Source organism: Bos taurus, chromosome 1 (genome assembly GCF_002263795.3).
Source record: "Bos taurus isolate L1 Dominette 01449 registration number 42190680 breed Hereford chromosome 1, ARS-UCD2.0, whole genome shotgun sequence".
In the NCBI taxonomy this organism is placed as follows: Eukaryota; Metazoa; Chordata; class Mammalia; order Artiodactyla; family Bovidae; genus Bos; species Bos taurus.
The window spans coordinates 111,503,753-111,529,851 of record NC_037328.1 but is presented as its reverse complement, the minus strand read 5'-3'; the positions used below and the strand labels follow the sequence as shown (position 1 = coordinate 111,529,851).

Here is a 26,099-nt window from a genome sequence, read left to right as displayed (position 1 = left end):
GACTCTTGAGAGTCCCTTGGACTGCAAGATCAAACCAGTTCATCCTAAAGAAGATTAGTCCTAAGTGTTCATTGGAAGGACTGATGTTGAAGCTGAAACTCCAATACTCTGGCCACCTGATGCAAAGAACTGACTCACTGGAAAACACCCTAATGCTGGGAAAGATTGAAGGCAGGAGAAGGGGATGAAAGAGGATGATATTGTTGGACAGCATCACCGACTCAACAGATATGAGTTTAAGCAAGCTCTGGAAGTTGGTGACAGAGAAGCTTGGCGTGCTGCAGTCCACGGGGTTGCAAAGAGTCAGCTACAACTGAACTGACTGACTGATTCACTTTTTAAATCAAGACAAATAGGTATTACATTTACCAACCTGAATGGGCTCAATCAAGGTAAAAATCATAGCAAAAATATTCGAAGGAAAAACAACCAACAATTAGGAGTTGTAAATTTTAGGTGATAAGAATGTATATGATTTTCCCTCCTTCCTCTATTTTTCATTTCTAAATTTTTGCATTACTATTATAAAAGGAAGGAAAATTAAAATTAAAATTAGGTTTTAAGAATTTAAGATATATGCTTTTGAATTTCTTTTTTGAGCTACCTTGGATCTAAAACAAATATTGAGATTCAGTAGTCTAATCTGTAGTGAGGTTTACAGATAAAGATTCTTGTTCTGAATTTAACCTGGAAAAATGTTTAGGCCTTTTATGTAGTTAAGACATTGAAATACATTCTACAAAAATTCTTCCATTCTGTAGATAACCTTGAACAACATAGACCATTTCTATCAGTTAGCTTTTCTGTTACTTGTGATATATATATATGTACACATGCACACACACACACATATATCTCAAGCTGGCTTAAGTAGTAAAGAAAACTAACTGCCACACATAATTAAAAAGTCCAGAGATAGGGAAAACTTCAGGGAAGGGTAGATTTAAGGTACAAACACTGTGGACAGGATCTAGTTTCTCTGTCTTCGCATTCGTGTTTTTCTTTTTCGCTATGGCTCCACGTCAGCTCCATATGATGGTCTGTGGCAGCCTCAAGTTCTTCTCTCCTCCTCAAGATGGATGACAAAGCTCTCATTCACTTCTAGAAGGAAAGAAGGAAAGAGTAGCTTTCTTTTCCTAGAAGTTCCATTTTTTTCATTAACCTTGGTTTTGAGTGGATGACCTGTCCACTCTGGACCACTTCCCAGATCTAGGTGATGGAAGAAGCTACCTGACTTCTGTAGCTTCATGCTCAACCCCTTATGGAGGATGGAAAGGCAGACTACTCTTGATATGAGAAAAGGGAAGTCCATTATGGTGAGGCAGTATCAATTGCGTGTGTTGACCATATTCTCTACTGACCATATTTAGAGGGAACCAATGAATCCTAAGCTGGAATGGCAAAGAGATCATAGCAGTAAGTTTCCAGTTAGTCAAGTATCTGGAAATTGGGGATGAGGCTACTCCACTTTTAACCACCTGTGAGCTGTCTCCATTCCCTGAACTTGGATCTGTTTCTTAGTTCTCCTCTTGCTCTAAAATCCTTTTTTTATCTTTAAAGGGATATTTTCCTCTATTAGTCTGCATCTCAAGTAGCTTTTGCTATTTAATCATATAACTAAAGCAAGCAGAAATCTCATTTAAATAAAGGTAAAAAAAGAAACATTGGCTTCAAATGCTATTTAATTTAGTATGGAAAGTAATGCGTTTTTAATAAGGAACACATTAAAAACTCATAAAGTGGTTTATTTATAAGATGGTTAGCCACCCCACCCACCAATTGCCTCATAAATACAGTTAAGTTCCATCAACTGTTCAGCAAGTGCAATTCTACAAATGCTGTGTTTCATCTTGTGTCTGATTACAGTACTTTTCCTTCCACACACACTGTATGTAAAGAGTAAGTGTACAGATTTTAGAATCTGAGGAGATGTTGTAGATAACTTAGTATCTCACCCCAAATTCCTTCAGTAATCTTACAAATAAGTTTTCTGAGACATGAAGAAGTTAAACAATCTGCTAATACTCACATAGATGGTTTGTTAGGTTCTAGTTAAGAATTTAACCAACGGCTTTCTATCTACTAGTTTACTCTTTGCACAACACAGTTGTTCAAATCAACAAAGATTGACTGAGCACCATACTGGTGCTGTATGCAGTACGCCAGTCGCTGAGCACACAGTAAGGGAAAAACATGATTCCTGGCTTCAAGCAACTCTGAGAGCAGTCTAGTAGGGGAAACAGTCACGTCAACCAGACAATCAGAATCTGGCATGACAAATGCAATGTTGCGGTTTAAAACACAGTTATAATGTATTAGATTAGAGTAGAACAAATGGTGAATGATCTCTTGAAAGTCAAGAATAACTAGAGTTGTTTCATGCACAGGATTTTTTAGGATGAATAAGAGTATAATATTTGATTCAAGATGAAGGTTGAGGGAACATGTGATACAGAAGGAATAGTATATTTGAAGAACCAGAAGTGATGGTTATAAAACAAGTTCTGGAGACAGCTCTGGATTGATTACTGACCCTTAAGTCTTACAAAGTAGATGACTTACACTATTTTATCCCTTCTTCCCATTCACTTTTCTCATCAGTAAAATGGAGATAGTGATACCTATTCCATAGGGTTATGGAGAAAATGAAATAATGTTACAACTATTAAACATATACCATAGGAAGAACTCAGGAGCAGGCACCTATTCTTCTCTATCTTGCTTCTTCTCTCTCTCCTTGCCCCAGCAAACCTTCTGGGTAAGGAGAGAGAGCTCAAAGAAGAGTGTAAGAGGCAGGAAAGAAATAGGTCATTGGAGGAGCTGGCCATGAAAAACTATTGAGGCATTCCTAGGTAAGAAATAACAAGATCAAACTGACATCCTTAAAAGGTATTTTTGGAAGAACTGTGTACAAGAAACTGATACAAATTTATTTTAATAATCTAGGTGAGAGGGCTTGAAGACATAAGGAAGGGCATGGAAAGGAATGAAGAAAGCAGGGACTGAATGATTTGGGAGGTGCCGTGAGCGGGATCTATTCTGGTATAGTTTAATTCTCTGCATCCTGGTTTTCATTTCCACGTGTCTGGAAGGGAAAACACTCACGGATCTAATTAGGCCCCCAAGGAGGCATCGCACTCTGCCTCAGGAAGGAGGCAGACAGGGAGGGCTCCACAGCTGCAGCTACTGCTCATGGCTCTCTTGTCTTTAAAGTGCTTCCAACAGAATTGCTTAACTCATCTACATCCTCATTCACAGGATAAGAAGCACCACAGAGCACCACTGCACCAGCAGATATTTTCTCCCTTGTCTGACTTTAAAGCAGCTCCTTAAACCACTGCATTCTTCATGCAATTATCTCTTCACTACTATTTGTTAACTGAGAATAAACCTCAATACATTACTTTTAAGAAGCTCAAGACTTCCCTCTAATGTTGGCCCACGTCTCTTCTTTAACAGGAATTGAGGGCTTGGTGCGTGCAGTCTGGCGCTGGGGAGCTCACATCAAATCTCTGGAATCAACTGTTACTACCTCTGTCGCCTCCAATTGCAACCTTCTACTTCCTGTAAAAAACCAAACCAAATCAAACCTGTAGCCTTTTACTACCTGTTTGTCTTTCTTGTCTCATAGTACTGTTAACAACTCTTTTATTGATAATCGAACTGAAATATGGAGTCATTAGTCTCACGCACACACACACACAGGATACCCCTCACCCCTGCCCCACCCTCCCCAGATTACTGATAGCAAGAAAAAGAATGTTATCTGACTGCCAAACTCCTAACACGGGTGTGCCAGTTAGAGGGAGGTTTTATCCCCTTCATTTCATGTTGTTTTTAGATCTAACTAAAATATTTCACTTTTGTTCTTTTTGAATCTAGCCATCTATACATTTTGAAAAACGTTTTAATTCTTCTCACAAATGGATTTCTTTGCATAATCTCTGAAGGCTAGTCCACAGAAACAAAACATTGTAGCTTCACACTTTTCATAAAATGATTGATCTTTGAATTAAATACCTATGAAATATCTATATATGTGAGACCAGATAAAAATGAGTGAAGAATTATTGGCAAGGTATGTCTACTTTTATCTATAAAAATCATTGTGCTCTGACTACTTGTATTATAAAGACACTACTAACAATTTACTTACAGTGACACATGAGTTTTTGATTTAGATTTGAAAGCATTCTAAGAACTCACTAACCTTAGAACAAACATTAGAACAGTGTGCTTGGGATACCTGATTTTCAGCATTGGGCACATAAAAGAAGCCTTTAGAAAGCTCGCATCTGAAGTGTTTTCATCACTTGAAATCATCACATGATTTTTTAAACATTGTTTGAAGCCGAACTGAAAGGATTGTGTATTTAGGATATATTTATACTGGATGCTTTTAAGCAAAAAAGAGCATATAGTAGCAATAATGCTATATCTGTTTATCTTTGTGTAATATATAAATCTGGCATTTCTTCCAATTTTAGGTCTACAATTATGAAACAATCAGTTAATAATTTTGACCACCTGCTACATGCAAACTATTATGCTAGACTCTAATAAGGCTAACTAGCTCTCAAAACATCCCATCAGCTGCTTTCAATCATCTCTCTCCTGACCATCTTGTGAGGACTGTTGCCTTATTTTCATTGTATGTTCAGCTGAGTCTGCAGCAATTCAGAGTCAAATTGGAGAGAATCATAGCTGTTATTAAGACATGGAGTCTTTTACTTGATAGGGTGGCTGCTAACATCCCTGTACATATGTGGTATCTGTGAAATTCCTTCAGATCATTCAGGTTGGTGACTCAACATGAAGCTGTTTGCCAGGCAGCATCATGGCATCCCTTGGTTAAAATAAACACACACACACACATGGCTTGACCTTGAAACAGCCAGGGAGTCTGCCTACTTTGCTAGCTCCCAGTAAGTAAAACAACTTTTCATCTCTTTTATATGATTAGCTGCTTCAGACTTAAACCAAAGGAAACCAGAATCCCTATTGACACTGCTTTAAGAAATAAGATCAGAAAAATAAGGAAAAGCATTTTACAAAGTCAATTATGGGATTCACAAAACTTAGGCACTCTGAAGTTAGTAACTCATTGCAGAAAAATTAGGTAGTTTAGAAAACTGCTTTTAATACTTGAGTTTAAATGTGGGTTATTAAATAGTGTTTAAGAACAGAATTCACATGCTATCCAACATGGTAGCCACCAGTCACCTGTGGCTTCCCTGGTGGCTCAGATGGTAAAGAATCTGCCCGCAATGTGGGAGACCTGGGTTTGATCTCTGGGTCAGGAAGAAAGGAATGGCTATCCACTGGAGCATTCTTGCCTGGAGAATCCCATAGACAGAGAAGCCTCATGCTCTACAGTCCATGGGGTTGCAAAGAGTTGGACACGACTGAGTGACTAACACTTTCATTTTCAGTCACCTGTGGCTGTATAAGTTATAGTTTCTGCTGCTGCTGCTAAGTCGCTTCAGCCGTGTCCGACTCTGTGCGACCCCATAGACAGCAGCCCAATCAGGCTTCCCCGTCCCTGGGATTCTCAAGGCAAGAATACTGGAGTGGGTTGCCATTTCCTTCTCCAAATAAGTTATAGTTAATTTAACATTAAATTAAAATTCAGTTCCTCAAGTAGCATTAGCCAAATTTAACTGCTTATACCCATATGAGGATAATGGCTACTGTGTTGGACACTGAAGATACAGAACATTTCCATCATACAATGGAATAGCTCTGCATTAAAATAGCAACTCAAGACAAGACTCTCAGACTTAAACTTCTTAAGATTGTCTTTGCTTTTATGGATTTCTTTCAGATTTTCAAATGAACTGTGTCATTAAAATTTTTTTTATATAGCCCCCTATTTTGAGCCAAGCCAAGTCATGGGGACTCTGGTTAGCCATCATGTCAACCTTGTGGTGAAAGTATAAGAATAATGATCATTAAGTATCAAATTACTACTTGTCACTGAGGTTGATTCAGTAATTTGAAAATAAAACTCTGTTATGGAGAAGATGTCAGAATGTGCCTCACCAAAAGCATTTTGCTTTATGCTACTCCCTGTGTCCAGCTATTTTTCAAGCCAATGAGAAGTATTATTTGAACTTGGTGATTAAATCACCACAGTGAACAGATTTCTGGCACCAGCTGAACCCTAAAATTAAGGAAAGAGAAATATGATTTTTTTCCTTTATTCTTGTCGGTTCAGATCCAGCCATAACTTTTTGCTGGGTGTAGACATTTAGATGAGAAAGCACTTTTAACTCAACTTTATCTTGTTATTTCATTACCCTTTTGCAGCAATGACAAACTTTGTACTGAATTATAAATCAAGGCCAAACGTTGCATAGATGCCACAGTACAAAGATTCATTTAGTGTGCATACAACCTTATGATCTACAAGGTGATTCATCATTTGTTACCCTGTCTTCCCACTGAGGGGTTGCTTGATGCATACTAATGTACAAAAGTCAATGCTGAGTATCTAGCCTACAACATCTTGCATATTATTGCTCTCAGATTGAACTGGTTCTTAACCCATTGGCTGCGGGGAGGATTGCTTTTCAGAATCTATTACCTAAATATGGTGAATTAATCTGGAAAAGTAGTGAAATATGAAATATGGCTTGCCGTACCGCCCCTTTGTCTGTTGACACTTTACCCAACACTACAGTTTAGATGTGACCAGATAAGAAAGACAGGAAATGTAAGATGAGTGCCTCAGAAGAAGAGAGAGAGTTACAACTTTCAAAGTTCATTCACATACAGTGTCCCATTTGAGCCTCACATCATTCTGTACATGAGCAGGGAAGGTTTCACTGCCTCAAATGAGGCCACTCTCTTGAAAAGAGTTGATCATTTTCAACCTGTGTTCCTCTCCACTTGCTTCTGTGTGTAATTATTGGCACAAATGGCCATCTCTCTCACTAGATTTGAAAGTATATATGGGATGGGACCATGTTCATAACCATCTTGCTTTCCTGGCCTCTAGCATGATACCTAGTATGTGAGTTGTTCATTTGCCCAGAAGAAGAAAGGTGAATGTAACATAAAAGATCTGTAAAGGAGTTAGAGTGTTTTTAAGGAAGAAAAACATTACTGCTGGGTTTTGTTGCTTAGGGTGTTTGCTCTACCCAAGTCCAGGAAGATGTTTAGCATGATCTGGGTCACATAGTAGATATTTAGCAAGAGAGCTGGATCTAGGACTCAGATCTCCTTTCATAGGACCTTTCCCACTAAAACTTCCTATTTTTTATGCCACTGATTCTTTAAGACAATTCCATTTCTTTCTGTAGCTAGCCCAACAAAAAGGAGAGTGAATTATACCTGTATATGAAATAGAAATAGATTACAAATGCTTAAGTAGGAAGAATTGAAAAGTTGTGCTGCTGTTTATACTTTTGGATGGCATCACTGACTTGATGGACATGAGTTTGAGCAAGCTCTGGGAGTTGGTGATGGACAGGGAAGCCTGGTGTGCTACAGTCCATGGGGTCGCAAAGAGTCGGACATGGGTGATTGACTGAACTGACCTGATGTGGTCTAAAACCCTTTTGATGTGAAAGGAGATCCTAAGGAGAGCAGACGGGTGACTGCAGTATTATACTGTAAGCTGGGCTGTGATCACAGACAGACTGATCGTTTAGCTGGTCACTGGTGGACACACACATGTGATACTGTGTGTGGTCAGTGCACCAAAGGTCTCAGCTTGGAGAATCAAGAGAAAGGGGAGCCAGAGCTTAGGTGAACAGAATAGAAGGGACTGAGGTGGGAGAAATTCCCACAATCAGGAGGACTTTGTGTTTCTCGTGAGTTCATGCTCCTAACTAACAAAATCTAGCATGAAGTTGACTCTATTAAAAACATCAGAACTTCTCTACAGATCTTCTATGTTGCATCCAGCTTTCCTCTTCTGAGCAATTGCTTTGGAATATGTTTAACATGTTTCATGTTTTCACTTATGTTTATCTTTGTTGTTTTTCAGTCACTAAGTCAAGTCCGACTCTCTGCAACCCCATAAACTACAGCATGCCAGGCTTCCCTGTCCTTCACTATCTCCTGGAATATGCTCAATGTTTGTCTTTAACATTACTTGTTTTTTGGACAGGAAAGTATGACTTAAATGTTGGGTGTGAGTAAGAAGGGAATAGCACCAAGTTTCTTATGAGTGTGGGGCCCACCATTTGTCCAGGAGCCACTATTAAGAATGTATTTGACTCCTCAGCCATCTGGGATAACCCCTTTTTCTGCCACTATGTCCTCAATTCTTTTGCATTAAACTGAGTAAATCCTCACTTGTTGGAGATGTAGATCCTCTGGCAGCCAGGAAACTTGAATTTGGTCTTGAGCAGGGTCTCAATCACATGCTCCTTGTTCTTCAGCTTGGTGTGGATGGACATGATGACTTGGCCAAAGTAGACCTTGGCCACTGTGCCTAGGGCTTTCCAAAGGTACCCCACATACATGTCTGAAGCCTAGATTTGGGACAGCACAAGATCAGACATGCATGTTCACTCAAGAAGCTTGTCTCTCAGGTCACTTAGGAAGGTTATACCAGCAGCATGCACCATTGGGAAGGCTGCTTGAGGCCATTGCACCCTGGTCTCCCATGGGGAAAAGAGCATGGTTGGCTTAGTTCGCTACAGAGTAACATTACTTTTGTATTGATGCTTTGCTTCCCTTTGTACTTCTGATCTATAATTGTTTTAGTTTTCCAAAAACAGATGATCAGTTCCCACTTTTGAATACCCTTTCCAAATGCAGTACGTGAATGCAATCTCAAAAATGACAGAATGATCTCCAAAAATGGTTTGCATTTCCAAGGCAAACCATTCAATATCACGGTAATCCAAGCCTATGCCCCAACCAGTAATGCTGAAGAAGCTGAAGTTGAACAGTTCTATGAAGACCTACAAGATGTTTTAAACACTAAAAAAGATGTCCTTTTCATTATAGGGGACTGGAATGTAAAAGTAGGAAGTCAAGAAACACCTGGGGTAACAGGCAAATTTGGCTTTGGAGTACAGAATGAAGCAGGAAAAAGGCTAATAGAGTTTTGCCAAGAGAACTCACTGGTCATAGCAAACACCCTCTTCCAACAACACAAGAGAAGACTCTACACATGGACATCACCAGATGGTCAACACCGAAATCAGATTGATTATATTCTTTGCAGCCAAAGATGGAGAAGCTCTATACAGTCAGGAAAAACAAGACCAGGAGCTGACTGTGGCTCAGATCATGAACTCCTTATTGCCAAATTCAGACTTAAATTGAAGAAAGTAGGGAAAACCACTAGACCATGCAGGTATGACCTAAATCAAATCCCTTATGATTATACAGTGGAAGTGAGAAATAGATTTAAGGGACTAGATCTGATAGACAGAGTGCCTGATGAACTATGGACGGAGGTTCGTGTCATTGTACAGGAGACAGTGATCAAGACCATCCCCATGGAAAAGAAATGCAAAAAAGCAAAATGGCTGTCTGGGGAGGCCTTACAAATAGCTGTGAAAAGAAGAGAAGTGAAAAGCAGGAGGAAAGGAAAGATATAAGCATCTGAATGCAGAGTTCCAAAGAATAGCAAGGAAAGATAAGAAAGCCTTCTTCAGCAATCAATGCAAAGAAATAGAGGAAAACAACAGAATGGGAAAGACTAGAGATCTCTTCAAGAAAATTAGAGATACCAGGGAACATTTCATACAAAGATGGGCTTGATAAAGGACAGAAATGATATGGACCTAACAGAAGCAGAAGATATTAACAAGAGGTGGCAGGAATACACAGAAGAACTGTACAAAAAAGATCTTCACGACCCAGATAATCATGATGGTGTGATCACTCACCTAGAGCCAGATATCATGGAATATGAAGTCAAGTGGGCCTTAGAAAGCATCACTATGAACAAAGCTAGGGGAGGTGCTGGAATTCCAGTTAAGCTCTTTCAAATCCTGAAAGATGATGCTGTGAAAGTGCTGCACTCCATATGCCAGCAAATTTGGAAAACTCAGCAGTGGCCGCAGGACTGGAAAAGGTCAGTTTTCATTCCAATCCCAAAGAATGCTCAAACTACCACACAATTGCACTCATCTCACACACTAGCAAAGTAATGCTCAAAAGTCTCCAAGCCAGGTTTGCTAGATCATCAAAAAAGCAAGAGAGTTCCAGAAAAACATCTTTCTGCTTTATTGACTATGCCAAAGCCTTTGACTGTGTGGATCACAATAAACTGTGGGAAATTCTGAAAGAGATGGGAATACCAGACCACCTGATCTGCCTCTTGAGAAATTTATATGCAGGTAGGAAGCAACAGTTAGAACTGGACATGGAACAACAGACTGGTTCCAAATAGGAAAAGGAGTACGTCAAGGCTGTATATTGTCACCCTGCTTCTTTAACTTATATGCAGAGTACATTATGAGAAACGCTGGGCTGGAAGAAGCACAAGCTGGAATCAAGATTGCCTGGAGAAATATCAATAACCTCAGATATGCAGATGACACCACCCTTGTGGCAGAAAGTGAAGAGGAACTAAAAAGCCTCTTGATGAAAGTGAAAGAGGAGAGTGAAAAAGTTGCCTTAAAGCTCAACATTCAGAAAACGAAGATCATGGCATCTGGTCCCATCACTTCATGGGAAATAGATGGGAAACAGTGAAAACAGTGTCAGACTTTATTTTTTGGGCCTCCAAAATCACTGCAGATGGTGACTGTAGCCATGAAAATAAAAGACGCTTACTCCTTGGAAGGAAAGTTATGACCAACCTAGATAGCATATTGAAAAGCAGAGATATTACTTTGTCAACAAAGGTCTGTCTAGTCAAGGCTGTGGTTTTTCCAGTGGTTATGTATGGATGTGAGAGTTGGACTGTGAAGAAAGCTGAGTGCCGAGGAATTGATGCTTTTGAACTGTGGTGTTGGAGAAGACTCTTGAGAGTCCCTTGGACTGCAAGGAGATCCAACCAGTCCATCCTAAAGGAGATCAGTCCTGGTTGTTTATTAGAAGGACTGATGCTAAAGCCGAAACTCCAATACTTTGGCCACCTCATGCAAAGAGTTGACTGATTGCAAAAGACCCTGATGCTGGGAGGGATTGGGGGCAGGAGGAGAAGGGGATGACAGAGGATGAGATGGCTGGATGGCATCACTGACTCGATGGACATGAGTCTGAGTGAACTTTGGGAGTTGGTGATGGACCGGGAGGCCTGGCGTGCTGCGATTCATGGGGTCGCAAAGAGTCGGACACGACTGAGTGAACTGATATGAACTGAATTCAAATCTTTTGAATTGAAATTTCAAATCTTGTTAAATTGGTAAACTGTTTACTGTATTATCTCAAGGCCTTTCCTCCTCTCTGGATCTCAGAGTGATTCCTGGAAGGGGATGAGGGATTCCTAGTTTATGCTCATGTGCAAAAGAAAGCCTATTGGGATGTTGGGAACTGAATTGTTTGGATGGCCTAGCTTCTGGCTGGAGTCTACCTCCCTCATTTCTTCCCATTTGCAGATGTTCAGTGATACATATATAAGAGAAAGGGAAATGACTTACTTGAAATAGAGGTAATGTGCCAAGATAAATCACAGGAGTCATGAGAACATGTAATATGGCAAATAACATGCTGGGCTTAATACCTTTTAGTGTAGTACACAAATCATTCTCAGTGTTATGATGTAGGAGAAATAGAAATGAGGTGGCACAATAATTCCTGCCATGTGGTCCTGTGGTCTGTGGAGGCCACATCAGGTTCCAGTACAGACAAAGGCCCTGGAGGTTTTAGCTTTCCATAGGCAAGGGGAGCAGATGATACATTTGAAAACAAATAGGAATGTGATATAAAGACCTCAAAAGAAATCGTGTGGTAGAATTAGAGGGGCAGTAACAGAGTAAGTTTGCAAAGTGGTAGGTAATCCCAAAATAAATAATGTTGATATGTTATTTTTATCATTGCACTAGAAAAAATTTAAAGTAGGTGTATATAAGTAGGCAATATAATGGGATATTTTGAAACAACCCTAATTAATGAAATTCAGTGAGATCCCAGTACTATTTATGTGGTTTTAAATCTGTTAAAAGGCTTTCAAATCTTCATCTATTAGCTGTTTGCAAATAGTTTGTTTGCTTCTTGCTAACTGCACTATTGTACAGACAACTGAATAGTTGAAATTGGCAGACAGAGTGTGTACAGTGAATAAACTGGTCAATACGTTTTATGACAAACCCTTTATTCCAAATAAGCTTCTTTCTCCCAAATAAAGTCCTTCTACAAGACTGGGCTTTTTGACTAACATCTTATAAAGACTTTTTAGAATTTTTATGAACCAGTTTATATTTGTAGTGATTTAGTTGGCAGAACATTTGGGAGTTGTCAGGACACAGGCCCTGCTTGGTTGTGCTGGAATGTGCCTGCAGGGAAGCATGACCAGCACTGCCTTAGGCAGCCCAGGACCCTACTCTGACCCCAAGAGAGCAAAGAGTCCTTGGAATCCAAAGGATACAACCATCCAGCTGCCCCCTCTTTTCTGGACCATCTTCCTTGCATACCCAGAATTCTAGAATTCCCTGCCCAGAGGGCATGCACAGACTTTTCTGTGGATATATTCCCTGTAGGGTGTGGAAGTACAAGCTGGGATGTCAACCTGGGCTGGGATGTCTGCAGCTGGTGGCATGTAAGGCTTTTTTACAGGGACTTAAGGAGTAGGGCATGGAAAAGTAGGGAGCTTTCAATAAAAATTAGGCACAAGCTTGTCCCTGACTTATATCCACTAAAAGGCAGTGGCAACGTCACTGTTGTTACAATCTTCTGCAAATTTCTGAAATTCCCCCTAGAAAGTAACAGTACTACTGTTCTAAGTAAAAAGGCTGATTTCTTTTCTAATAGATAAACTTTCTCTGAAGATGACATCAAACAAATCCCAGAGATGTTTTGTGTTATGATATCAATAGAATAAAAGCATCTAATTTTCAAAGGTGCTTACTTTGAAGAAAAATTCATTGAAATATGTAAGTTCTGATACCTTTGATAATAAAAACAACAGGCTTTTAAAAACCAAATCGTTTTTTAACCAAAAGAAAAAAATGTCAGTGCAGATTGGGATTATTTATGAAATTTTTATCATGTCAAGTAATGTGGTATGATATATTCAGTCAAGAGTCAGGAAAACTGCATTTTGGTTTCAGCATTTCTATGAAATAGCTGAATTATTTGGGCCTTGATCTCCTAGGGTTTCAGTTTTGATGTCTATTAAACGAGAGAGGTTGAACAAGATGCCCTCTAAGCTTTCTTCTATATTTACAAGTCCAAGATTTTTGTTCAAGCCATGTTCTCTCAGATATGTGACCAAAAAATCATCAAATCAAAGACCGTCAATTGTAAGTTGTATTGTTAATTTGTGTATCATTAAGAAAGAGACATTACTACAGGCCAATATCACTGATGAACCTAGATGCAAAAATCCTTAACAAAATTCTAGCAAACAGAATCCAACAACATATTAAAAAGATCATACATCATAACCAAGTGGGCTTTATCCCAGGGATGCAAGGATTCTTCAATATTCGCAAATCAATCAATGTGATACACCACATTAATAAATTGAAAGATAAAAACCATATGATTATCTCAATAGATGCAGAGAAAGCCTTTGACAAAATTCAACATCCATTTATGATAAAAACCCTCCAGAAAGCAGGCATAGAAGGAACATACCTCAACATAATAAAAGCTATATATAATAAACCCACAGCAAACATTGTCCTCAATGGCAAAAAATTGAAAGTGCTTCCCCTAAAGTCAGGAATAAGACAAGGATGCCCACTCTCACCACTACTATTCAACATAGTTTTGGAAATTTTAGCCACAGCAATTAGAGAAGTAAAAGAAATGAAAGGAATCCAGATTGGAAAAGAAGAAGTAAAACTCTCACTGTTTGCAGATGACATGATCCTCTACATAGAAAACCCTAAAGACTTCACCAGGAAATTGCTAGAACTAATCAATGAATAGAGTAAAGTTTCAGGATATGAAATTAACACACAGAAATCCCTTGCATTCCTATACACTAAAAATGAGAAAACAGAAAGAGAAATTAAGGAAACAATCCCATTCACCATTGCAACAAAAAGAATAAAATACATAGGAATACATCTACGTAGAGAAAGAAAAGGCCTATATATAGAAAAGTATAAAACACTGGTGAAAGAAATCAAAGATGACCCAAATAGATGGAGAAATATATCACGTTCATGGATCAGAAGAATCAATATAGTGAAAATGAATATACTACCCAAAGCAATCTATAGACTCAATGCAATCCCTATCAAGCAAACAACGGTATTTTTCACAGAACTAGAACAAATAATTTCACAATTTGTATGGAAATACAAAAATCCTCAAATAGTCAAAGCAATCTTGAGAAAGAAGAATGGAACTGGAGGAATCAACCTGCCTGACTTCAGACTATACTTCAAAGCCACAGTCATCAAGACAGTATGGTACTGGCACAAAGACAGAAACACAGATCAATGGAACAAAATAGAAAGCCCAAAGATAAATCCATGCACCTATGGACACCTTATCTTTGACAAAGGAGGCAAGAATATACAATGGAGAAAAGACAATCTCTTTAACAAGTAGTGCTGGGAAAACTGGTCAACCACTTGTAAAAGAATGAAACTAGAACACTTTCTAACACCATACACAAAAATAAACTCTAAATGGATTAAAGATCTAAATGTAAGACCAGAAAGTATAAAACTCCTAGAGGAAAACATAGGCAAAACACTCTCTGACATAAACCACAGCAGGATCCTCTATGACCCACCTCCTAGAGTAATGGAAATAAAAGCAAAAATAAACAAATGGGACATAATTAAAATTAAAAGCTTTTGCACAACGAAGGAAACTATAAGCAAGGTGAAAAGACAGCCTCCAGAATGGGAGAAAATAATAGCAAATGGAGCATTTGACAAAGAATTAACCTCAAAAATATACAAGCAGCTCATGCAGCTCAATTCCAGAAAAATAAGTGACCCAATCAAAAAATGGGCCAAAGAACTAAACAGGCATCTCTCCAAAGCAGACATACAGATGGCTAACAAATACATGAAAAGATGCTCAACATCACTATCAGAGAAATGCAAATCAAAACCACAGTGAGGTACCATCTCATGCCGGTCAGAATGGCTGCTATCAAAAAGTCTACAAACAATAAATGCTGGGGGGAGGGGGGTGTTGGAGAAAAAGAAACTCTCTTACACTGTTGGTGGGAATGCAAACTAGTACAGCCACTGTGGAGAACAGTATGGAGATTCCTTAAAAAACTGGAAATAGAACTAACTGCCATACAACCCAGCAATCCCACTGCTGGGCATGCACACCAAGGAAACCAGAATTGAAACAGACACATGTACCCCAATGTTTGTCGTAGCACTGTTTACAATAGCCAGGACATAGGAGCAACCTAGATGTCCATCAGCAGACGAATGGATAAGAAAGCTGTGGTACATATACACAATGGAATTTCACCCAGCTATTAAAAAGAATGCATTTGATAATCAGTTCTAAAGAGGTGGATGAAACTGGAGCCTATTATACAGAGTGAAGTAAGTCAGAAAGAAAAACACCAATATAGTATAATAATGTTTATTTGGAAAATAACGTTAAATTCTATATGGAATTTAGAAAGATGGTAACGATGACCCTATATGCGAGACAGTAAAAGAGACACAGATGTAAAGAACAGACTTTTGGACTCTGTGGGAGAAGGCGAGGATGGGATGATTTGAAAGAATAGCATTGAAACATGTATATTACCATATGTGAAATAGATTGCCAGTCCAGGTTTGATGCATGCATAGACAGGGTGCTCAGGGCTGGTGCACTGGGATGACTCTGAGAGATGGGATGGGGAGGGAGGTGGGAGAGAGGGTCAGGGTGGAGAACACATGTACACTTATGGCTGATTCATATGAATGTATGGCAAAAACTACCACAATATTGTAAAGTAATTAGCCTCCAATTAAAATAAATAAAAATAAAATAAAATCCTAAAATTATATAAAAAAAGAGACACATTGCCTATTATAATTTTAAGACTATTGACTATAAGAAGCATTCTAATTTAGAGATGTAAAAATATTAAAAAGCATATTTTAAATATCTAATATACAGTAAATCATATTTATCTAAGCATTCTTCATAGAGTCCTGCATCTAGTCATTCATTTATTCATTCAATAGGTAAATACAAATTTCGTGTCTACTGTATTTCTGGCAATAGAGAGTGCATATATCAACATGTATTGAATAATGGAATTTTATAAGTATACATACTTGCCTTTCATAACATCAGCATGAATATGATGCTGGAGATACTGGCAAGAAATCAGCTTGAAGACAACAGCAAAATTGTCCTCTTTGGAGAACAGCAGAATCACCAGAACCTTAATCTCTATTTGCTTCACAGACATTTGTACTGATAAATGGAAGGCAGGTAAATAAGAATTCCCAGATCAGTTTTAGTAATCAAGGTGCCTTGGTTGCTTTCTTCACATTTCTATGAAAATCTTATTGAAAGAAGAACTTAATTTCATGATTAATGAAAGTGCTCCTTAAACTGTCATTTCTTTCCCACTAGGAATGAGTGTTCTATGAAACACTTTTAAACTATATCATATAAAATAATTTTACATGACTTACTATCATGCTATATTGTTAAACTAATTATTGTATGCTTAAATCTTTATACTATCTATTTGTATTTAATAGTAGCCCAAGACATAAATCGGAGAAGGCAATGGCACCCCACTCCAGTACTCTTGCCTGGAAAATCCCATGGATGGAGGAGCCTGGAAGGCTGCAGTCCATGGGGTCGCTGAGGGTCGGACACAACTTCACTTTTACTTTCACTTTTCACTTTCATGCATTGGAGAAGGAAACGGCAACCCACTCCAGAGTTCTTGCCTGGAGAATCCCAGGGACAGGGGAGCCTAGTGGGCTGCCGTCTATGGGGTCGCACAGAGTCGGACACAACTGAAGCAACTTAGCAGCAGTAGCAGCAAGACATAAATAAATCCTTAAAGCAATACTTTGCAAGGCATGCTACTTTCCTAGGGAGCTTAGAGTCAGAATCTTAAGTGCACCAGTTTGGTTCAGTTGCTCAGTCGTGTCCGACTCTTTGTGATCCCATGGACTGAAACATGCCAGACTTCCCTGTCCATCACCAACTCCTGGAGCTTGCTCAAACTCATATCCATTGAGTCAGTGTTGCCATCCAATCATCTCATCCTCTGTCATCCCCTTTTCTCCCTGCCTTCGATCTTCCCCAGCATCAGAGTCTTTTCCAATGAATCAGTTCTTTGCATCAGGTGGCCAAAGTATTGGAGCTTCAGCTTCAGCATCAGTCCTTCCAATGAATATTCAAGACTGATTTCCTTTAGGATTGACTGGTTTGATCTCCTTGCCATCCAAGGGCCTCTCAAGAGTCTTCTCCAACACCGTAGCTCAAAATAATCAATTTTTTTAAAAAAGCATCAATTCTTTGGCGCTCAACTTTCTTTATGGTCCAACTCTCAGTAGTCATACATGACTCCTGGAAAAAGAATAGCTTTAAAATGATGGACTGTTGTCGGCAAAGTAATATCTTTGATTTTAATATGCTGTCTAGGTTGGTCATAGCTTTTCTTCCAAGGAGCAATCCTCTTTTAATTTCATATCTGCAGTGATTTTGGAGCTCAAAAAAATAAAGTCTCTCACTGTTTCCATTGTTTCCCCATCTATTTGTCATTAAGTGATGGGACCAAATGCCATGATCTTTGTTTTTGAATGCTGAGTTTTAAGCCAGCTTTTTCACTCTCCTCTTTCATTTTCATCAAGAGGCTCTTTAGTTCCTCTTCACTTTCTGCCATAAGGGTGGTAATATTTACATATCTGAGGTTATTGATATTTCTCCCAGCGGTCTTGATTCCAGCTTGTGCTTCATCAAGCTCAGCATTTCGCATGATGTACTCTGTGTATAAGTTCAATAAGCAGGGTGAAAATATACAGCCTTGATGTACTCCTTTCCCAATTTGGAACCAGGCCATTGTTCCATGTCCAGTTCTAACTGTTGCTTCTTGACCTGCATACAGATTTCTAATGAGGCATGTCAGGTGGTCTGGTATTCCCCTCTCTTGAAGAATTTTCCTTAGTTTGTTGTGAGCCACACAGTCAAAGGCTTTGGCATAGTCAATAAAGCAGAAGTAGATGTTTTTCTGGAACTCTCTTGCATTTTCTATGATCTGACAAATGTTGGCAATTTGATCTCTGGTTCCTCTGCCTTTTCTAAATCCAGCTTGAACATCTTGAAGTTCTTGGTTCACATACTGTTGAAGCCTGTCTTGGAGAATTTTGAGCATTACTTTGCTAGCATGTGAGATGAATGCAATAAACTGTGGAAAATTCTGAAAGAGATGGGAATACCAGACCACCTGACCTGCCTCTTGAGAAATCTGTATGCAGGTCAGAAAGCAACAGTTAGAACTGGACATGGAACAACATCAAGGCTGTATATTGTCACCTGCTTCTTTAACTTCTATGCAGAGTACATCATGAGAAATGCTGGTCTGCAAGAAGCACAAGCTGGAATCAAGATTGCCGGGAGAAATATCAATAACCTCAGATATGCAGATGACATCACCCTTATGGCAGAAAGTGAAGAGGAACTAAAAAGCCTCTTGATGAAAGTGAAAGAGGAGAATGAAAAAGTTGCCTTAAAACTCAACATTCAGAAAACTAAGATCATGGCATCTGGTCCCATCACTTCATGGGAAATAGATGGGGAAACAGTGGAAACAGTGTCAGACTTGATTCTTTTGGGCTCCAAAATCACTGCAGATGGTGACTGTAGCCATGAAATTAAAAGACGCTTACTCCTTGGAAGAAAAGTTATGACCAACCTAGATAGCATATTCAAAAGCAGAGATATTACTTTGCCAACAAAGGTCCATCTAGTCAAGGCTATGGTTTTTCCAGTGGTCATGTATGGATGTGAGGGTTGGACTATGAAGAAAGCTGAGCACCGAAGAATTGACGCTTTTGAATTGTGGTGTTGGAGAAGACTCTTGCGAGTCCCTTGGACTGCAAGGAGATCCAATCAGTCCATTCTGAAGGACATCAGCTCTGGGATTTCTTTGGAAGGAATGATGCTAAAGTTGAAGCTCCAGTACTTTGGCCACCTCATGCGAAGAGTTGACTCATTGGAAAAGACTCTGATGCTGGGAGGGATTGGGGGCAGGAGGAGAAGGGGCTGACAGAGGATGAGATGGCTGGATGGCATCACTGACTCGATGGACATGAGTCTGAGTGAACTCTGGGAGTTGGTGATGGACAGGGAGGCCTGGTGTGCTGCGATTCATGGGGTCGCAAAGAGTCGGACATGACTGAGTGACTGAACTGAACTGAGATGAATGCAATTGTGTAGTAGTTTGAACATTTTTTTGGCATTGCCTTTCTTTGGGATTGGAATGAAAACTGACCTTTTCCAGTCCTGTGACTACTGCGAGTTTTCCAAATTTGCTGGCATATTGAGTACAGCACTTTCACATTTTCATCTTTTAGGACTTGAAATAGCTCAGCTGGAATTCTTTCACCTCCACTAGCTTTGTTTGTAGTGGTGCTTTCTAAGGCCCCCTTAACTTTGAACTACAGGATTTCTGGCTCTAGGTGAGTGATCACACCATCATAGTTATCTTAATCATGAAGATTTTTTTGTATAGTTCTTCTGTGTATTCTTTCCACCTTTTCTTAATATCTTCTGCTTCTGTTAGGTCCATACCGTTTCTGTCCTTTATTTTGCCCATCTTTGCATGAAATGTTCCCTTGATGTCTCTAATTTTCTTGAAGGGATCTCTAGTCTTTCCCATTCTGTTGTTTGAATCAGACTTGCTTGAGTCAGAATTGCCTGTGAATGTCCAGGAGTCTCCAGTGGAGGGGTGGGTCAACAGTTTTGCCTCAGATCAAACAGCAGGGAGGGAACACAACCCCACCCATCAATAGCAAATTGGATTAAAGATTTACTGAACATGGCCCTGCCCATCAGAACAAGATCCAGTTTCCCCCACAGTCTGTCTCTCTCATCAGGAAGCTTTTATAAACCTCTTATCCTTATATATCAAAGGGCAGACAGAATGAAAACCACAGTCACAGGAAACTAACCAAACTGATCACATGGACCACAGCTTTGTCTAACTCAATGAAACTATGACCCATGCTGTGTAGGGCTGCCCAAGATGGATGGGTCATGGTGGAGAGTTCTGACAAAACATGGTCCACTGGAGAAGGGAATGGCAAACTACTTCAGTATTCTTGCCTTAAGAACCCCATAAACAGTATGAAAAGGAAAAAAGATATTAATTTGAAAGATGAACTCCCCAGGTCAGTAGGTGCCAAAAATGCTACTGGAGAAGAGTAGAGAAATTCTTTTTTACTGGAAAGAATGAAGAGATGGAGCCAAAGCGAAAACAACACCCAGTTGTGGATGTGACTGGTGATGGAAATTCCAATGCTGTAAAGAAGAATATTTCATAGGAAATTGGAATGTTAGGTCCATCAGTTAAGTTTAGTTGTTCAGTTGTGTCTGACTCTTTGCGACCCCATGGACTGCAGCATGCCAGGCTTCCCTGTCCATCACCAACCCCTGGAGCTCACTTAAACTCACATCCATAGAGTCAGTGATGCCATCCAACCATCTCATCCTCTGTCATCCCCTTCTCCCCCTGCCTTCAATCTTTTCAGCATCAGGGTCTTTTCCAATGAGTCAGTTCTTCACATCAGGTGGCCAAAGTATTGGAGTTTCAGCTTCAGCATCAGTCCTTCCAAAGAATATTCAGGACTAATTTCCTTTAGGATTAACTAAAATTAGGTCGATGAATCAAGGTAAAATGGAAGTGGCCAAACATGAGGTGGCAAGAATGAACATGGACATTTTAGGAATCGGTGCACTAAAATGGACTGGAATGGGAGAATTTAATTCAGATGATCATTATACCTACTACTGTGGGCAAGAGTCCCTTTGAAGAAATGGAGTAGCACTCATAGTCAACAAAAGAGCCTGAAATGCAGTCTTTGTGTGCAATCTCAAAAATAACAAAATGATCTCTGTTCGCTTCCAAGGCAAACCATCAATATCACAGTTATCAAGGTCTATGCACCAACCACTAATGCCAAAGGAGCTAAAAGTGAATGGTCCTATGATGACCTACAAGACCTTCTAGAACTAACACCAAAAAAAAGATGTCCTTTTCATCATAGGGGACTGAAATGCAAAAGTAGTAAGTCAAGAGATACCTGGAGTAACAGGCAAATTTAGCTTGGAGGACAAAATGAAGCAGGGAAAAAGCTAACAGAATTATGCCAAGAGAATGCCCTGGTCATAACAAACACCCTCTTCCAACAACACAAGAGACGACTCTACACATGGACATCACCAGATGGTCAACACCGAAATCAGATTGATTATATTCTTTGCAGCCAAAGATGGAGAAGCTCTATGCAGTCAGCAAAAACAAGACCAGGAGCTGACTGTGGCTCAGGTCATGAACTCATTATTGTAAAATTCAGACTTAAATTGAAGAAAGCATGGAAAACCACTAGAGCATTCAGGTATGACCTAAATCAAATCCCTTATAATTATACAGTAGAAGTGACAAATAGATTCAAAGGATTAGATCTGATAGACAGAGTGTCTGAAGAACTATTGACGGATGTTCATGACATTGTACAGGAGGCAGTGATTAAGACCATCCCCAAGAAAAAGAAATGCAAAAAGGCAAAATGGTTGTCTTAGGAGGCCTTACAAATAACTGAGAAAAGAAGAGAAGCTAAAGGTAAAGCAGAAAAAGAAAAATACACCCATTTGAATGCAGGGTTCTAAAGAAGAGCAAGGAAAGATAAGAAAGCCTTCCTCAGTGATCAATGCAAAGAAATAGAGGAAAACAATAGAATGGGAAAGACTAGAGATCTCTTCAAGGGCACCAGACAAGTGACAAATAAGGTTCATTCAGCCCCCATGTCTTCATCTAGAGAGGTTGCACTGCGACCTTAGGGAGATGGAAAAGAAATAGCTAAAGAATGGTTGGACCAACTCTGTATAATAGAAACCATATGCAGTGATTTTAAGCCTCATTATATACAGCAGACAATGATGCTTTGTCTCTCTTCAGGAAGGAACTGGCAAAACTCCTTAGTCAAAGTGCACTTCCTGTTCTTGTTCTTTTGAATTTCCCTTCTTGAGCTGCTCTTGCCAAATGAGATGTATGATTATTTCTTATTGGCCTGTCGTGCTGCAGTCCATAGGGTCACAAAGAGTGAGATATCACTGAGCCACTGAACAGCAACAAAAATTGACCTTTGCTTTCAGTGTCTGTTCAAAGTTTGTTTTAAGCATAGTATCCTAATCAACCTCATTTCCGAAGAGGACCCTTTTCCCTCCACTGCTGAAAGTTGCTCATCCTGAGAGTAGCTTCTCTCTGGGTTCACAAGGGCCCAGCTTCCTGGTTCTCTTTGGTCAGAGCACACTATGTTTGCTGATCAGCTAAGTCTCTTTCCCAAATTGGGATAAAGAGAGGAATTCCACATTGAACTGAACAAAACATGCCTGTGAGGACCCTTCCTGAGTCATGATTCAAAGATTGTTTCAGGCTATCAGTTCAGTTTCTATACTTACCCAGTTATGTTGCCCTTACCTTTGTGTGATCTACATAAGGATAAAAATTGATCACTGGTTAAATATGTTGCTTAGGGCCATTTCTATTAAATCTGAGCATCAGATACAAACACTTGAATCAATTTCCACTTACATCATTTTGACATATGATGCCCTTTCCAAACATCATTGTAAGAGTAAGAATGATCTATATTGGCTTTTCTCCCCTATAATTGTCATTGAATAGTAGTTTTCCTGAGGAATCCTAATCCATATGACTATATTTTAGATATAAATTTCTCCCCAGTGGTCCTTTGGCTATGGAGAAATTAGCACAACTATAAAGCAGAGTGCTTGAAAGAGTCTCCTTGAGGAAAAGCAAGAGGGAAAGAGATTTATACTTTTCATTTAGTGGCAATACTTACTTTATGCAATTTTATATCATTAGACCCATTAAAGGACAAGAATGTGAAATATCTCTTCCCTGAAGACAGTTCTTTGCGTTTGCATGAAGTTTTCCATTCTGAGTAAACCAACCATAAGGAAGAGTCCAATATGTATGTACTCCAGTGCTCTGTTTATTTCAAGGACTCTCCATTTCCCCCATACTCCCTAGGGATAAACTGTGCAAAGGGCTAAACTGTGCAGAGCCTACAGTCTTTAAGTACATAAGTAACTGTCCTTTCTGGACAGTCTGTTTCTGAAAGTTCCCTTTAGAATCGATGACAGGAAAGCCCAACCTATTGGTGGATTCCATCTTGAACACTTTCCTCACAAACCACAGACCCTAATCTTTGTATTTATTCAGTTGGACCAAGTTGCAGGAGATCTGGGGGAGTAGAATGTATTTGAGAATGTGAGTGTGTGCCAGGGAAGGAGGTTCTTGAATTTGAAATGTTATCACAACACTTTAAAAATGCATTTCAGCTCAACCTGGACACAGTAGACAGGGTTTCATATTTCTTGGCAATATGCCTGATACATAGAAGTAAAAAAAAAAAACACATATATACATATATATACACACACACACGGGATTCAAAGATATTTTTAGAAAAACACTCAAACTTGGAAAAAGATGAGCATTTGATGCCCAGAGGATTCACACATAAACCTGGTGATTTTTTTTTTTTTTTGGTATCTGCATTCATCAGAAGCTATTAAACTAAATGCTGCAAGCAAACACAGTCTGGTTCCCTCTGGTGGGATGTGACAGGCAGAGGGACTGTGAAGTTTTATAATAGAATTTTAGAGCATTGCCCTATTGTATATTTCAAATGACATTCTTTAGAAGAGAATTAAGAATGGTGATGTGGTTGGTCAGATATCTAGGCCAGTGGTCAGTGGCAAGTGATTACTGAGGGAAGATAGAGGCTTTTCTAGGTAGACTGATGCAGTCATTGTGAAGTCACGCAGGAAGACAAGACTAGGAGATAAGGGACTTCCCTGGTAGTCCAGTGGTTAAGACATCACCCTTCCACTGCAGGGGGCATGGGTTTGCTCCCCTGTTGGGGAAAAAGAGCTCACATGCCATACAGTGCAGCCAAAAGAAAAGAAAACAAATACAAACAAACAAAAGTAAAACAAACACACACACAAAACCTAGGAGATGACTCTCTGGCTAAAGGACTGAAGGAAGATCTGGAATGTCCTCTGGGTGATATCAGAGGCTAGAGGACTCTCTCAGCCTGGCTTATACCACCCATAGAAAGAGCTGAGGGCATCTGGTACCTTTCAGGATAGAGTGGTTCCAACCTGTCTCTGTAGCCCCACATGACTTCACCAACACTTCTAGATGTAAAGTTTTGGGCTGGGAAAAGACATGTAGGGCTTACAAAAACACCCGGCAAGAGCTGTCTAGCAAATAGCTAGACCTTCTCTGAGGAGAAACAAAAACCTGGAAGAAGGTCTGAATGTTGGAGGTCTCAACCCACTGCCATCAACTTCTGAGAGGGAACTTCGTTACAAGACCCGGCCATGCAATCTGTCCAGTGGAATTGGGCTCATCACTTTTCTCACAGCATATTTATGATGTCTTAAGAAGTGTACCCCTGGTTTCACTGTGGGAGGTGACAGAACTGTTATCAAGATGGCTGATGGGTTGGCCAAAGTGTCTCTGAGGTAAAAGAATGATGAGGGACATGGTAAGGCAATGGGAAGAGGAGTAGAAAAAGGAAGAAAAATTTATCCTCTGGAAGGAGGACTCTTCCTAGTTTTAGACAATTTAATCTCAAATGTTACTGCACCAAAAATGGGTGAAGAACTATATGGGTAATAACAATTATCATCCTGTGGTGCTAAGAAAAAAGATGGAATAGTCAATCTGGGTTTATTTCCAGCATGACCATCATCTGTTGGTGAGACTCTTAAGTCTCTTAACTCCTCTCAGTTCAGTTCAGTTCACTCAGTCGTGTCCGACTCTTTGCGACCCCATGAATCGCAGCACGCCAGGCCTCCCTGTCCATCACCAACTCCCGGAGTTCATTCAGACTCACGTCCATCGAGTCAGTGATGCCATCCAGCCATCTCATCCTCTGTCGTCCCCTTCTTCTCCTGCCCCCAATCCCTCCCAGCATCAGAGTCTTTTCCAATGAGTCAACTCTTCACACGAGGTAGCCAAAGTACTGGAGTTTCAGCTTTAGCATCATTCCTTCCAAAGAACACCCAGGGATGATCTCTTTCAGAATGGACTGGTTGAGGGACCTCAGTTTCTCCACCTCTAAATGAGAGCATTAACTCTGAAGTCTAAAGTCGGTTCCAGCTTTAACAGTCTATGTAACTGACAGAAGTGCAACAAAGTGTTAGTGATGGTTAATTCTATGTGTCATCCTGATGGGGCCAAAGAATGCCCACATATTTGGTTAATCATTGTTTCTGGGTTTGTCTGTGAGTGCATTTCCAGGAGAGATAAGCATTTGAATCGGTAGATCCAGTAAAGCAGATTGCCCTCCCTGAAGTCAATGGGCAGCATTCAGACAGTTGAGGGCTTGAATACATTCAAATGGCAGAGAATGGGAGAATTTGCTTTCTGCTTGGTCACTTGAACTGAGACATTGGTCTTCTCCTGTCTTCAGAGTAGGACTTACACCTTGGGTTTTCCTGGTCATTGGGCCTTTGGACTTGGACTAGATCTCTAGCACCAGTTCTCCTGAAGCCCCAGCTTTCAGATGATTGTGGAACTTCTTAGCATCCAAATCACATGAACTAATTTCTTTATAATAAATCTCTTCATATATATATATATATATACATATACACACACACATATATGTATATATTCTCCCTTTCTCTCTCTTTCTCTCCCCTCCTTGATACACACACACACACACACACACATCTCCTATCAGTCTGGTTTTTCTATAGAACTGAACACCTTATTCATTTGGGAAATAGATATTACCTGAGTGTTCTTG

General features: G+C 39.7%; 1 protein-coding gene and 1 pseudogene across 1 annotated transcript in view; one reads left to right on the top strand and one right to left on the bottom strand.

The window, feature by feature from the left end:
* KCNAB1 (potassium voltage-gated channel subfamily A regulatory beta subunit 1) overlaps positions 1 to 26,099 on the top strand; it is a 450,359-nt gene that overhangs the window by 29,947 nt on the left and 394,313 nt on the right. The gene's annotated exons all lie outside the window — the stretch shown is intronic.
* On the bottom strand, positions 8,531 to 8,654 carry LOC112448313 (uncharacterized; annotated as a pseudogene).